Source organism: Nematostella vectensis, chromosome 9, assembly GCF_932526225.1.
Source record: "Nematostella vectensis chromosome 9, jaNemVect1.1, whole genome shotgun sequence".
In the NCBI taxonomy this organism is placed as follows: Eukaryota; Metazoa; Cnidaria; class Anthozoa; order Actiniaria; family Edwardsiidae; genus Nematostella; species Nematostella vectensis.
Genome location: NC_064042.1, coordinates 16,792,911 through 16,805,190, shown reverse-complemented (window position 1 = coordinate 16,805,190; position 12,280 = coordinate 16,792,911). Strand labels below are relative to the sequence as shown.

The 12,280-nt window shown below is 42.8% G+C and overlaps 12 non-coding genes across 12 annotated transcripts; all 12 read left to right on the top strand.

Annotated features, from left to right (window-relative positions):
• The first annotated feature begins 960 nt into the window (after nt 1-960).
• Nucleotides 961-1,046, top strand: Trnam-cau. The gene is given in 2 exon segments: nt 961-997; nt 1,011-1,046. It is a non-coding gene; the product is annotated as a tRNA-Met (tRNA).
• Nucleotides 1,047-1,315: 269 nt separating this feature from the next.
• Trnam-cau lies at nt 1,316-1,401 on the top strand. Its single transcript is given in 2 exon segments — nt 1,316-1,352; nt 1,366-1,401. It is a non-coding gene; the product is annotated as a tRNA-Met (tRNA).
• Nucleotides 1,402-2,371: 970 nt separating this feature from the next.
• On the top strand, nt 2,372-2,457 carry Trnam-cau. Its single transcript is given in 2 exon segments — nt 2,372-2,408; nt 2,422-2,457. It is a non-coding gene; the product is annotated as a tRNA-Met (tRNA).
• A 2,562-nt stretch (nt 2,458-5,019) lies between these two features.
• On the top strand, nt 5,020-5,105 carry Trnam-cau. The gene is given in 2 exon segments: nt 5,020-5,056; nt 5,070-5,105. It is a non-coding gene; the product is annotated as a tRNA-Met (tRNA).
• Nucleotides 5,106-5,547: 442 nt separating this feature from the next.
• Trnav-cac lies at nt 5,548-5,633 on the top strand. The gene is given in 2 exon segments: nt 5,548-5,584; nt 5,598-5,633. It is a non-coding gene; the product is annotated as a tRNA-Val (tRNA).
• A 2,730-nt stretch (nt 5,634-8,363) lies between these two features.
• On the top strand, nt 8,364-8,449 carry Trnam-cau. The gene is given in 2 exon segments: nt 8,364-8,400; nt 8,414-8,449. It is a non-coding gene; the product is annotated as a tRNA-Met (tRNA).
• Nucleotides 8,450-8,716: 267 nt separating this feature from the next.
• Nucleotides 8,717-8,802, top strand: Trnam-cau. The gene is given in 2 exon segments: nt 8,717-8,753; nt 8,767-8,802. It is a non-coding gene; the product is annotated as a tRNA-Met (tRNA).
• Nucleotides 8,803-9,069: 267 nt separating this feature from the next.
• On the top strand, nt 9,070-9,155 carry Trnam-cau. The gene is given in 2 exon segments: nt 9,070-9,106; nt 9,120-9,155. It is a non-coding gene; the product is annotated as a tRNA-Met (tRNA).
• Nucleotides 9,156-9,774: 619 nt separating this feature from the next.
• Trnam-cau lies at nt 9,775-9,860 on the top strand. The gene is given in 2 exon segments: nt 9,775-9,811; nt 9,825-9,860. It is a non-coding gene; the product is annotated as a tRNA-Met (tRNA).
• A 1,145-nt stretch (nt 9,861-11,005) lies between these two features.
• Trnam-cau lies at nt 11,006-11,091 on the top strand. Its single transcript is given in 2 exon segments — nt 11,006-11,042; nt 11,056-11,091. It is a non-coding gene; the product is annotated as a tRNA-Met (tRNA).
• A 441-nt stretch (nt 11,092-11,532) lies between these two features.
• On the top strand, nt 11,533-11,618 carry Trnam-cau. The gene is given in 2 exon segments: nt 11,533-11,569; nt 11,583-11,618. It is a non-coding gene; the product is annotated as a tRNA-Met (tRNA).
• A 267-nt stretch (nt 11,619-11,885) lies between these two features.
• Trnam-cau lies at nt 11,886-11,971 on the top strand. Its single transcript is given in 2 exon segments — nt 11,886-11,922; nt 11,936-11,971. It is a non-coding gene; the product is annotated as a tRNA-Met (tRNA).
• The last annotated feature ends 309 nt before the right edge of the window (nt 11,972-12,280 follow it).

Below are 12,280 nucleotides of genomic sequence, written 5' to 3'. Positions count from 1 at the left end.
GAATGACTCTATGACCGGTTTGACGAAAACACCACAAACACGCATAGAGAAGATGCATTTCTCATGTTAGCCTCGTTAGCGCAGTAGGCAGCGCGTCAGTCTCATAATCGAATGTAGAAATCTGAAGGTCTTGAGTTCGATCCTCACGCGGGGCACATTTTTTTTTCTTTTGAAAACGAATGACTCTATGAGCGGTTTGACAAAAAACACAACAAACACGCATAGAGAAGACATTTTTCTCATGTTGGCCTTGTTAGCGCAGTAGGCAGCGCGTCAGTATCATGATCGCAGTAGGCGATCCTCAGACGGGGCATATTTTTTTCTTTTGAAAATGAATGACGAATATTTTTCTCTTTTGAAAACGAATGACTCTATGAGCGGTTTGACGAAAACACCACAAACACGCATAAAAAAGACGCATTTCTCATGTTGGCCTCGTTAGCGCAGTAGGCAGCGCGTCAGTCTCATAATCAAATGTAGAAATCTTAAGGTCGTGAGCTCAATCCTCAGACGGGGCATATGTTTTTCTTTTGAAAACGAAAGACTCTATGACCGGTTTGACGAAAACACCACAAACACGAATAGAAAAGGCACATTTCCCATGTAGGCGTCGTTAGCGCAATAGGCAGCGCGTCAGTCTCATAATCAAATCTAAAAATCTGAAGGTCGTGAGTTCGATCCTCACACGGGGCACAATTTTTTTTCTTTTGAAAACGAATGACTCTATGAGCGGTTTGACAAAAAACACAACAAACACGCATAGAGAAGACACTTTTCTCATGTTGGCCTCGTTAGCGCAGTAGGCAGCGCGTCAGTATCACAATCGAATGTAGAAATCTGAATGTCGTGAGTTCGATCCTTAGACGGGGCATATTTTTTTCTTTTGAAAACGAATGACTCTATCACCGGTTTGACGAAAACACCACAAACACGCATAGAGAAGACACATTTCTCATGTTAGCCTCGTTAGCGCAGTAGGCAGCGCGTCAGTCTCATAATCAAATCTAGAAATCTGAAGGTCGTGAGTTCGATCCTCACACGGGGCACATTTTTTTTTTCTTTTGAAAACGAATGACTCTATGAGCGGTTTGACAAAAAACACAACAAACACGCATAGAGAAGAGACTTTTCTCATGTTGGCCTCGTTAGCGCAGTAGGTAGCGCGTCAGTCTCATACTCAAATCTAGAAATCTGAAGGTCGTGAGTTCGATCCTCACACGGGGAATATTTTTTTTCTTTTGAAAACGAATGACTCTATGACCGGTTTGACAAAAACACCACAAACACGTATAGAGAAGACACATTTCTCAGGTTGGCCTCGTTAGCGCAGTAGGCAGCGCGTCAGTCTCATAATCAAATGTAGAAATCTGAAGGTCGTGAGTTCGATCCTCACACGGGGCATATTTCTTTTCTTTTGAAAACGAATGACTCTATGACCGGTTTGACGAAAACACCACAAACACGCATAGAGAAGACACATTTTTCAGGTTGTCCTCTTTAGCGCAGTAGGCGGCGCGTCAATATCAGAATCGAATGTGGAAATCTGAATGTCGTGAGTTCGATCCTCAAACGGGGCATATTTTTTCTTTTGAAAACGAATGACTCTATGACCGGTTTGACGAAAACACCACAAACACGCATAGAGAAGACACATTTCTTATGTTGGCCTTGTTAGCGCAGTAGGAAGCGCGTCAGTATCATAATCAAATCTAGAAATCTGAAGGTCGTGAGTTCGATCCTCACACGGGGCACATTTTTTTTTCTTTTGAAAACGAATGACTCTATGAGCGGTTTGACAAAAAACACAACAAACACGCATAGAGAAGACACTTTTCTCATGTTGGCCTCGTTAGCGCAGTAGGTAGCGCGTCAGTCTCATACTCAAATCTAGAAATCTGAAGGTCGTGAGTTCGATCCTCACACGGGGAATATTTTTTTTCTTTTGAAAACGAATGACTCTATGACCGGTTTGACAAAAACACCACAAACACGTATAGAGAAGACACATTTCTCAGGTTGGCCTCGCTAGCGCAGTAGGCAGCGTGTCAGTCTCATAATCAAATGTAGAAATCTGAAGGTCGTGAGTTCGATCCTCACACGGGGCATATTTTATTCTTTTGAAAACGATTGACTCTATTACCGGTTTGACAAAAAAACACCACAAACACGCATAGAGAATACACTTTTCTCATGTTGGCCTCGTTAGCGCAGTAGGCAGCGCGTCAGTCTCATAATCGAATGTAGAAATCTGAAGGTCTTGAGTTCGATCCTCACGCGGGGCATATTTTTCTCTTTTGAAAACAAATGACTCTATGAGCGGTTTGACGAAAACACCACAAACACGCATAGAAAAGACGCATTTCTCATGTTGGCCTCGTTAGCGCAGTAGGTAGCGCGTCAGTCTCATAATCAAATGTAGAAATCTGAAGGTCGTGAGCTCGATCCTCACACGGGGCATATTTTTTCTTTTGAAAACGAAAGACTCTATGACCGGTTTGACGAAAACACCACAAACACGAATAGAAAAGGCACATTTCCCATGTAGGCGTCGTTAGCGCAATAGGCAGCGCGTCAGTCTCATAATCAAATCTAGAAATCTGAAGGTCGTGAGTTCGATCCTCACAAGGGGCACATTTTTTTCTTTTGAAAACGAATGACTCTATGAGCGGTTTGACAAAAAACACAACAAACACGCATAGAGAAGACACTTTTCTCATGTTGGCCTCGTTAGCGCAGTAGGCAGCGCGTCAGTATCATAATCGAATGTATAAATCTGAATGTCGTGAGTTCGATCCTCAGACGGGGCATATTTTTTTCTTTTGAAAACTAATGACTCTATGACCGGTTTGACGAAAACACCACAAACACGCATAGAGAAGACACATTTCTCATGTTAGCCTCGTTAGCGCAGTAGGCAGCGCGTCAGTCTCATAATCAAATTTAGAAATCTGAAGGTCGTGAGATCGATCCTCACACGGGGCATATTTTTTTCGTTTGAAAACGAATGACTCTATGACCGGTTTGACGAAAACACCACAAACACGCATAGAGAAGACACATTTCTCATGTTGGACTCGTTAGCGCAGTAGGCGGCGCGTCAGTATCATAATCGAATGTAGAAATCTGAATGTCGTGAGTTCGATCCTCACACGGGGCATATTTTTTCTTTTGAAAACGAAAGACTCTATGACCGTTTTGACGAAAGCACCACAAACACGCATAGAAAAGGCACATTTCCCATGTAGGCGTCGTTAGCGCAATAGGCAGCGCGTCAGTCTCATAATCAAATCTAGAAATCTGAAGGTCGTGAGTTTGATCCTCACACGGGGCACATTTTTTTTTCTTTTGAAAACGAATGACTCTATGAGCGGTTTAACAAAAAACACCACAAACACGTATAGAGAAGACACATTTCTCAGGTTGGCCTCGCTAGCGCAGTAGGCAGCGTGTCAGTCTCATAATCAAATGTAGAAATCTGAAGGTCGTGAGTTCGATCCTCACACGGGGCATATTTTATTCTTTTGAAAACGATTGACTCTATGACCGGTTTGACAAAAAAACACCACAAACACGCATAGAGAATACACTTTTCTCATGTTGGCCTCGTTAGCGCAGTAGGCAGCGCGTCAGTATCATAATCGGATGTAGAAATCTGAATGTCGTGAGTTCGATCCTCAGACGGGGCATATTTTTTTCTTTTGAAAACGAATGACTCTATGACCGGTTTGACGAAAACACCACAAACACGCATAGAGAAGACACATTTCTCATGTTAGCCTCGTTAGCGCAGTAGGCAGCGCGTCAGTCTCATAATCGAATGTAGAAATCTGAACGTCTTGAGTTCGATCCTCACGCGGGGCACAATTTTTTTTCTTTTTAAAACGAATGACTCTATGAGCGGTTTGACAAAAAACACAACAAACACGCATAGAGAAGACATTTTTCTCATGTTGGCCTTGTTAGCGCAGTAGGCAGCGCGTCAGTATCATAATCGGATGTAGAAATCTGAATGTCGTGAGTTCGATCCTCAGACGGGGCATATTTTTTTCTTTTGAAAACGAATGACTCTATGACCGGTTTGACGAAAACACCACAAACACGCATAGAGAAGACGCATTTCTCATGTTAGCCTCGTTAGCGCAGTAGGCAGCGCGTCAGTCTCATAATCAAATGTAGAAATCTGAAGGTCTTGAGTTCGATCCTCACGCGGGGCACATTTTTTTTTCTTTTGAAAACGAATGACTCTATGAGCGGTTTGACAAAAAACACAACAAACACGCATAGAGAAGACATTTTTCTCATGTTGGCCTTGTTAGCGCAGTAGGCAGCGCGTCAGTATCATGATCGCAGTAGGCGATCCTCAGACGGGGCATATTTTTTTCTTTTGAAAATGAATGACGAATATTTTTCTCTTTTGAAAACGAATGACTCTATGAGCGGTTTGACGAAAACACCACAAACACGCATAAAAAAGACGCATTTCTCATGTTGGCCTCGTTAGCGCAGTAGGCAGCGCGTCAGTCTCATAATCAAATGTAGAAATCTTAAGGTCGTGAGCTCAATCCTCAGACGGGGCATATGTTTTTCTTTTGAAAACGAAAGACTCTATGACCGGTTTGACGAAAACACCACAAACACGAATAGAAAAGGCACATTTCCCATGTAGGCGTCGTTAGCGCAATAGGCAGCGCGTCAGTCTCATAATCAAATCTAAAAATCTGAAGGTCGTGAGTTCGATCCTCACACGGGGCACAATTTTTTTTCTTTTGAAAACGAATGACTCTATGAGCGGTTTGACAAAAAACACAACAAACACGCATAGAGGAGACACTTTTCTCATGTTGGCCTCGTTAGCGCAGTAGGCAGCGCGTCAGTATCACAATCGAATGTAGAAATCTGAATGTCGTGAGTTCGATCCTTAGACGGGGCATATTTTTTTCTTTTGAAAACGAATGACTCTATGACCGGTTTGACGAAAACACCACAAACACGCATAGAGAAGACACATTTCTCATGTTAGCCTCGTTAGCGCAGTAGGCAGCGCGTCAGTCTCATAATCAAATGTAGAAATCTGAAGGTCGTGAGTTCGATCCTCACACGGGGCATATTTCTTTTCTTTTGAAAACGAATGACTCTATGACCGGTTTGACAAAAACACCACAAACACGTATAGAGAAGACACATTTCTCAGGTTGGCCTCGTTAGCGCAGTAGGCAGCGCGTCAGTCTCATAATCAAATGTAGAAATCTTAAGGTCGTGAGCTCAATCCTCAGACGGGGCATATTTTTTTTTTTGAAAACGAAAGACTCTATGACCGGTTTGACGAAAACACCACAAACACAAATAGAAAAGGCACATTTCCCATGTAGGCGTCGTTAGCGCAATAGGCAGCGCGTCAGTCTCATAATCAAATCTAGAAATCTGAAGGTCGTGAGTTCGATCCTCACACGGGGCACAATTTTTTTTCTTTTGAAAACGAATGACTCTATGAGCGGTTTGACAAAAAACACAACAAACACGCATAGAGAAGACACTTTTCTCATGTTGGCCTCGTTAGCGCAGTAGGCAGCGCGTCAGTATCACAATCGAATGTAGAAATCTGAATGTCGTGAGTTCGATCCTCACACGGGGCACAATTTTTTTTCTTTTGAAAACGAATGACTCTATGAGCGGTTTGACAAAAAACACAACAAACACGCATAGAGAAGACACTTTTCTCATGTTGGCCTCGTTAGCGCAGTAGGCAGCGCGTCAGTATCACAATCGAATGTAGAAATCTGAATGTCGTGAGTTCGATCCTTAGACGGGGCATATTTTTTTCTTTTGAAAACGAATGACTCTATGACCGGTTTGACGAAAACACCACAAACACGCATAGAGAAGACACATTTCTCATGTTAGCCTCGTTAGCGCAGTAGGCAGCGCGTCAGTCTCATAATCAAATGTAGAAATCTGAAGGTCGTGAGTTCGATCCTCACACGTGGCATATTTCTTTTCTTTTGAAAACGAATGACTCTATGACCGGTTTGACGAAAACACCACAAACACGCATAGAGAAGACACATTTTTCAGGTTGTCCTCGTTAGCGCAGTAGGCGGCGCGTCAATATCAGAATCAAATGTGGAAATCTGAATGTCGTGAGTTCGATCCTCAAACGGGGCATATTTTTTCTTTTGAAAACGAATGACTCTATGACCGGTTTGACGAAAACACCACAAACACGCATAGAGAAGACACATTTCTTATGTTGGCCTTGTTAGCGCAGTAGGAAGCGCGTCAGTATCATAATCAAATCTAGAAATCTGAAGGTCGTGAGTTCGATCCTCACAAGGGGCACATTTTTTTTTCTTTTGAAAACGAATGACTCTATGAGCGGTTTGACAAAAAACACAACAAACACGCATAGAGAAGACACTTTTCTCATGTTGGCCTCGTTAGCGCAGTAGGTAGCGCGTCAGTCTCATACTCAAATCTAGAAATCTGAAGGTCGTGAGTTCGATCCTCACACGGGGAATATTTTTTTTCTTTTGAAAACGAATGACTCTATGACCGGTTTGACAAAAACACCACAAACACGTATAGAGAAGACACATTTCTCAGGTTGGCCTCGCTAGCGCAGTAGGCAGCGTGTCAGTCTCATAATCAAATGTAGAAATCTGAAGGTCGTGAGTTCGATCCTCACACGGGGCATATTTTATTCTTTTGAAAACGATTGACTCTATGACCGGTTTGACAAAAAAACACCACAAACAGGCATAGAGAATACACTTTTCTCATGTTGGCCTAGTTAGCGCAGTAGGCAGCGCGTCAGTCTCATAATCGAATGTAGAAATCTGAAGGTCTTGAGTTCGATCCTCACGCGGGGCATATTTTTCTCTTTTGAAAACAAATGACTCTATGAGCGGTTTGACGAAAACACCACAAACACGCATAGAAAAGACGCATTTCTCATGTTGGCCTCGTTAGCGCAGTAGGCAGCGCGTCAGTATCACAATCGAATGTAGAAATCTGAATGTCGTGAGTTCGATCCTTAGACGGGGCATATTTTTTTCTTTTGAAAACGAATGACTCTATGACCGGTTTGACGAAAACACCACAAACACGCATAGAGAAGACACATTTCTCATGTTAGCCTCGTTAGCGCAGTAGGCAGCGCGTCAGTCTCATAATCAAATGTAGAAATCTGAAGGTCGTGAGTTCGATCCTAACACGGGGCATATTTCTTTTCTTTTGAAAACGAATGACTCTATGACCGGTTTGACGAAAACACCACAAACACGCATAGAGAAGACACATTTTTCAGGTTGGCCTCGTTAGCGCAGTAGGCGGCGCGTCAATATCAGAATCGAATGTAGAAATCTGAATGTCGTGAGTTCGATCCTCAAACGGGGCATATTTTTTCTTTTGAAAACGAATGACTCTATGACCGGTTTGACGAAAACACCACAAACACGCATAGAGAAGACACATTTCTTATGTTGGCCTTGTTAGCGCAGTAGGAAGCGCGTCAGTATCATAATCAAATCTAGAAATCTGAAGGTCGTGAGTTCGATCCTCACACGGGGCACATTTTTTTTTCTATTGAAAACGAATGACTCTATGAGCGGTTTGACAAAAAACACAACAAACACGCATAGAGAAGACACTTTTCTCATGTTGGCCTCGTTAGCGCAGTAGGTAGCGCGTCAGTCTCATACTCAAATCTAGAAATCTGAAGGTCGTGAGTTCGATCCTCACACGGGGAATATTTTTTTTCTTTTGAAAACGAATGACTCTATGACCGGTTTGACAAAAACACCACAAACACGTATAGAGAAGACACATTTCTCAGGTTGGCCTCGTTAGCGCAGTAGGCAGCGCGTCAGTCTCATAATCAAATGTAGAAATCTTAAGGTCGTGAGCTCAATCCTCAGACGGGGCATATTTTTTCTTTTGAAAACGAAAGACTCTATGACCGGTTTGACGAAAACACCACAAACACGAATAGAAAAGGCACATTTCCCATGTAGGCGTCGTTAGCGCAATAGGCAGCGCGTCAGTCTCATAATCAAATCTAGAAATCTGAAGGTCGTGAGTTCGATCCTCACACGGGGCACAATTTTTTTTCTTTTGAAAACGAATGACTCTATGAGCGGTTTGACAAAAAAACACAACAAACACGCATAGAGAAGACACTTTTCTCATGTTGGCCTCGTTAGCGCAGTAGGCAGCGCGTCAGTATCACAATCGAATGTAGAAATCTGAATGTCGTGAGTTCGATCCTTAGACGGGGCATATTTTTTTCTTTTGAAAACGAATGACTCTATGACCGGTTTGACGAAAACACCACAAACACGCATAGAGAAGACACATTTCTCATGTTAGCCTCGTTAGCGCAGTAGGCAGCGCGTCAGTCTCATAATCAAATGTAGAAATCTGAAGGTCGTGAGTTCGATCCTCACACGGGGCATATTTCTTTTATTTTGAAAACGAATGACTCTATGACCGGTTTGACGAAAACACCACAAACACGCATAGAGAAGACACATTTTTCAGGTTGGCCTCGTTAGCGCAGTAGGAAGCGCGTCAGTATCATAATCAAATCTAGAAATCTGAAGGTCGTGAGTTCGATCCTCACACGGGGCACATTTTTTTTCTTTTGAAAACGAATGACTCTATGAGCGGTTTGACAAAAAACACAACAAACACGCATAGAGAAGACACTTTTCTCATGTTGGCCTCGTTAGCGCAGTAGGTAGCGCGTCAGTCTCATACTCAAATCTAGAAATCTGAAGGTCGTGAGTTCGATCCTCACACGGGGCACATTTTTTTTCTTTTGAAAACGAATGACTCTATGACCGGTTTGACAAAAACACCACAAACACGTATAGAGAAGACACATTTCTCAGGTTGGCCTCGCTAGCGCAGTAGGCAGCGTGTCAGTCTCATAATCAAATGTAGAAATCTGAAGGTCGTGAGTTCGATCCTCACACGGGGCATATTTTATTCTTTTGAAAACGATTGACTCTATGACCGGTTTGACAAAAAAACACCACAAACACGCATAGAGAATACACTTTTCTCATGTTGGCCTCGTTAGCGCAGTAGGCAGCGCGTCAGTCTCATAATCGAATGTAGAAATCTGAAGGTCGTGAGTTCGATCCTCACACGGGGCACATGTTTTTTTTTCTTTTGAAAACGAATGACTCTATGAGCGGTTTGACAAACAACACAACAAACACGCATAGAGAAGAGACTTTTCTCATGTTGGCCTCGTTAGCGCAGTAGGCAGCGCGTCAGTCTCATAATCAAATGTAGAAATCTGAAGGTCGTGAGATCGATCCTTAGACGGGGCATATTTTTTTCTTTTGAAAACGAATGACTCTATGACCGGTTTGACGAAAACACCACAAACACGCATAGAGAATACACTTTTCTCATGTTGGCCTCGTTAGCGCAGTAGGCAGCGCGTCAGTCTCATAATCGAATGTAGAAATCTGAAGGTCTTGAGTTCGATCCTCACGCGGGGCATATTTTTCTCTTTTGAAAACAAATGACTCTATGAGCGGTTTGACGAAAACACCACAAACACGCATAGAAAAGACGCATTTCTCATGTTGGCCTCGTTAGCGCAGTAGGCAGCGCGTCAGTATCACAATCGAATGTAGAAATCTGAATGTCGTGAGTTCGATCCTTAGACGGGGCATATTTTTTTCTTTTGAAAACGAATGACTCTATGACCGGTTTGACGAAAACACCACAAACACGCATAGAGAAGACACATTTCTCATGTTAGCCTCGTTAGCGCAGTAGGCAGCGCGTCAGTCTCATAATCAAATGTAGAAATCTGAAGGTCGTGAGTTCGATCCTCACACGGGGCATATTTCTTTTCTTTTGAAAACGAATGACTCTATGACCGGTTTGACGAAAACACCACAAACACGCATAGAGAAGACACATTTCTCAGGTTGGCCTCGTTAGCGCAGTAGGCGGCGCGTCAATATCAGAATCGAATGTAGAAATCTGAATGTCGTGAGTTCGATCCTCAAACGGGGCATATTTTTTCTTTTGAAAACGAATGACTCTATGACCGGTTTGACGAAAACACCACAAACACGCATAGAGAAGACACATTTCTTATGTTGACCTTGTTAGCGCAGTAGGAAGCGCGTCAGTATCATAATCAAATCTAGAAATCTGAAGGTCGTGAGTTCGATCCTCACACGGGGCACATTTTTTTTTCTATTGAAAACGAATGACTCTATGAGCGGTTTGACAAAAAACACAACAAACACGCATAGAGAAGACACTTTTCTCATGTTGGCCTCGTTAGCGCAGTAGGTAGCGCGTCAGTCTCATACTCAAATCTAGAAATCTGAAGGTCGTGAGTTCGATCCTCACACGGGGAATATTTTTTTTCTTTTGAAAACGAATGACTCTATGACCGGTTTGACAAAAACACCACAAACACGTATAGAGAAGACACATTTCTCAGGTTGGCCTCGTTAGCGCAGTAGGCAGCGCGTCAGTCTCATAATCAAATGTAGAAATCTTAAGGTCGTGAGCTCAATCCTCAGACGGGGCATATTTTTTCTTTTGAAAACGAAAGACTCTATGACCGGTTTGACGAAAACACCACAAACACGAATAGAAAAGGCACATTTCCCATGTAGGCGTCGTTAGCGCAATAGGCAGCGCGTCAGTCTCATAATCAAATCTAGAAATCTGAAGGTCGTGAGTTCGATCCTCACACGGGGCACAATTTTTTTTCTTTTGAAAACGAATGACTCTATGAGCGGTTTGACAAAAAACACAACAAACACGCATAGAGAAGACACTTTTCTCATGTTGGCCTCGTTAGCGCAGTAGGCAGCGCGTCAGTATCACAATCGAATGTAGAAATCTGAATGTCGTGAGTTCGATCCTTAGACGGGGCATATTTTTTTCTTTTGAAAACGAATGACTCTATGACCGGTTTGACGAAAACACCACAAACACGCATAGAGAAGACACATTTCTCATGTTAGCCTCGTTAGCGCAGTAGGCAGCGCGTCAGTCTCATAATCAAATGTAGAAATCTGAAGGTCGTGAGTTCGATCCTCACACGGGGCATATTTCTTTTATTTTGAAAACGAATGACTCTATGACCGGTTTGACGAAAACACCACAAACACGCATAGAGAAGACACATTTTTCAGGTTGGCCTCGTTAGCGCAGTAGGCGGCGCGTCAATATCAGAATCGAATGTAGAAATCTGAATGTCGTGAGTTCGATCCTCAAACGGGGCATATTTTTTCTTTTGAAAACAAATGACTCTATGACCGGTTTGACGAAAACACCACAAACACGCATAGAGAAGACACATTTCTTATGTTGGCCTTGTTAGCGCAGTAGGAAGCGCGTCAGTATCATAATCAAATCTAGAAATCTGAAGGTCGTGAGTTCGATCCTCACACGGGGCACATTTTTTTTCTTTTGAAAACGAATGACTCTATGAGCGGTTTGACAAAAAACACAACAAACACGCATAGAGAAGACACTTTTCTCATGTTGGCCTCGTTAGCGCAGTAGGTAGCGCGTCAGTCTCATACTCAAATCTAGAAATCTGAAGGTCGTGAGTTCGATCCTCACACGGGGCACATTTTTTTTCTTTTGAAAACGAATGACTCTATGACCGGTTTGACAAAAACACCACAAACACGTATAGAGAAGACACATTTCTCAGGTTGGCCTCGCTAGCGCAGTAGGCAGCGTGTCAGTCTCATAATCAAATGTAGAAATCTGAAGGTCGTGAGTTCGATCCTCACACGGGGCATATTTTATTCTTTTGAAAACGATTGACTCTATGACCGGTTTGACAAAAAAACACCACAAACACGCATAGAGAATACACTTTTCTCATGTTGGCCTCGTTAGCGCAGTAGGCAGCGCGTCAGTCTCATAATCGAATGTAGAAATCTGAAGGTCGTGAGTTCGATCCTCACACGGGGCACATGTTTTTTTTTCTTTTGAAAACGAATGACTCTATGAGCGGTTTGACAAACAACACAACAAACACGCATAGAGAAGAGACTTTTCTCATGTTGGCCTCGTTAGCGCAGTAGGCAGCGCGTCAGTCTCATAATCAAATGTAGAAATCTGAAGGTCGTGAGATCGATCCTCACACGGGGCATATTTTTTTCTTTTGAAAACGAATGACTCTATGACAGGTTTGACGAAAACACCACAAACACGCATAGAGAAGACACATTTCTCATGTTGGACTCGTTAGCGCAGTAGGCGGCGCGTCAGTATCATAATC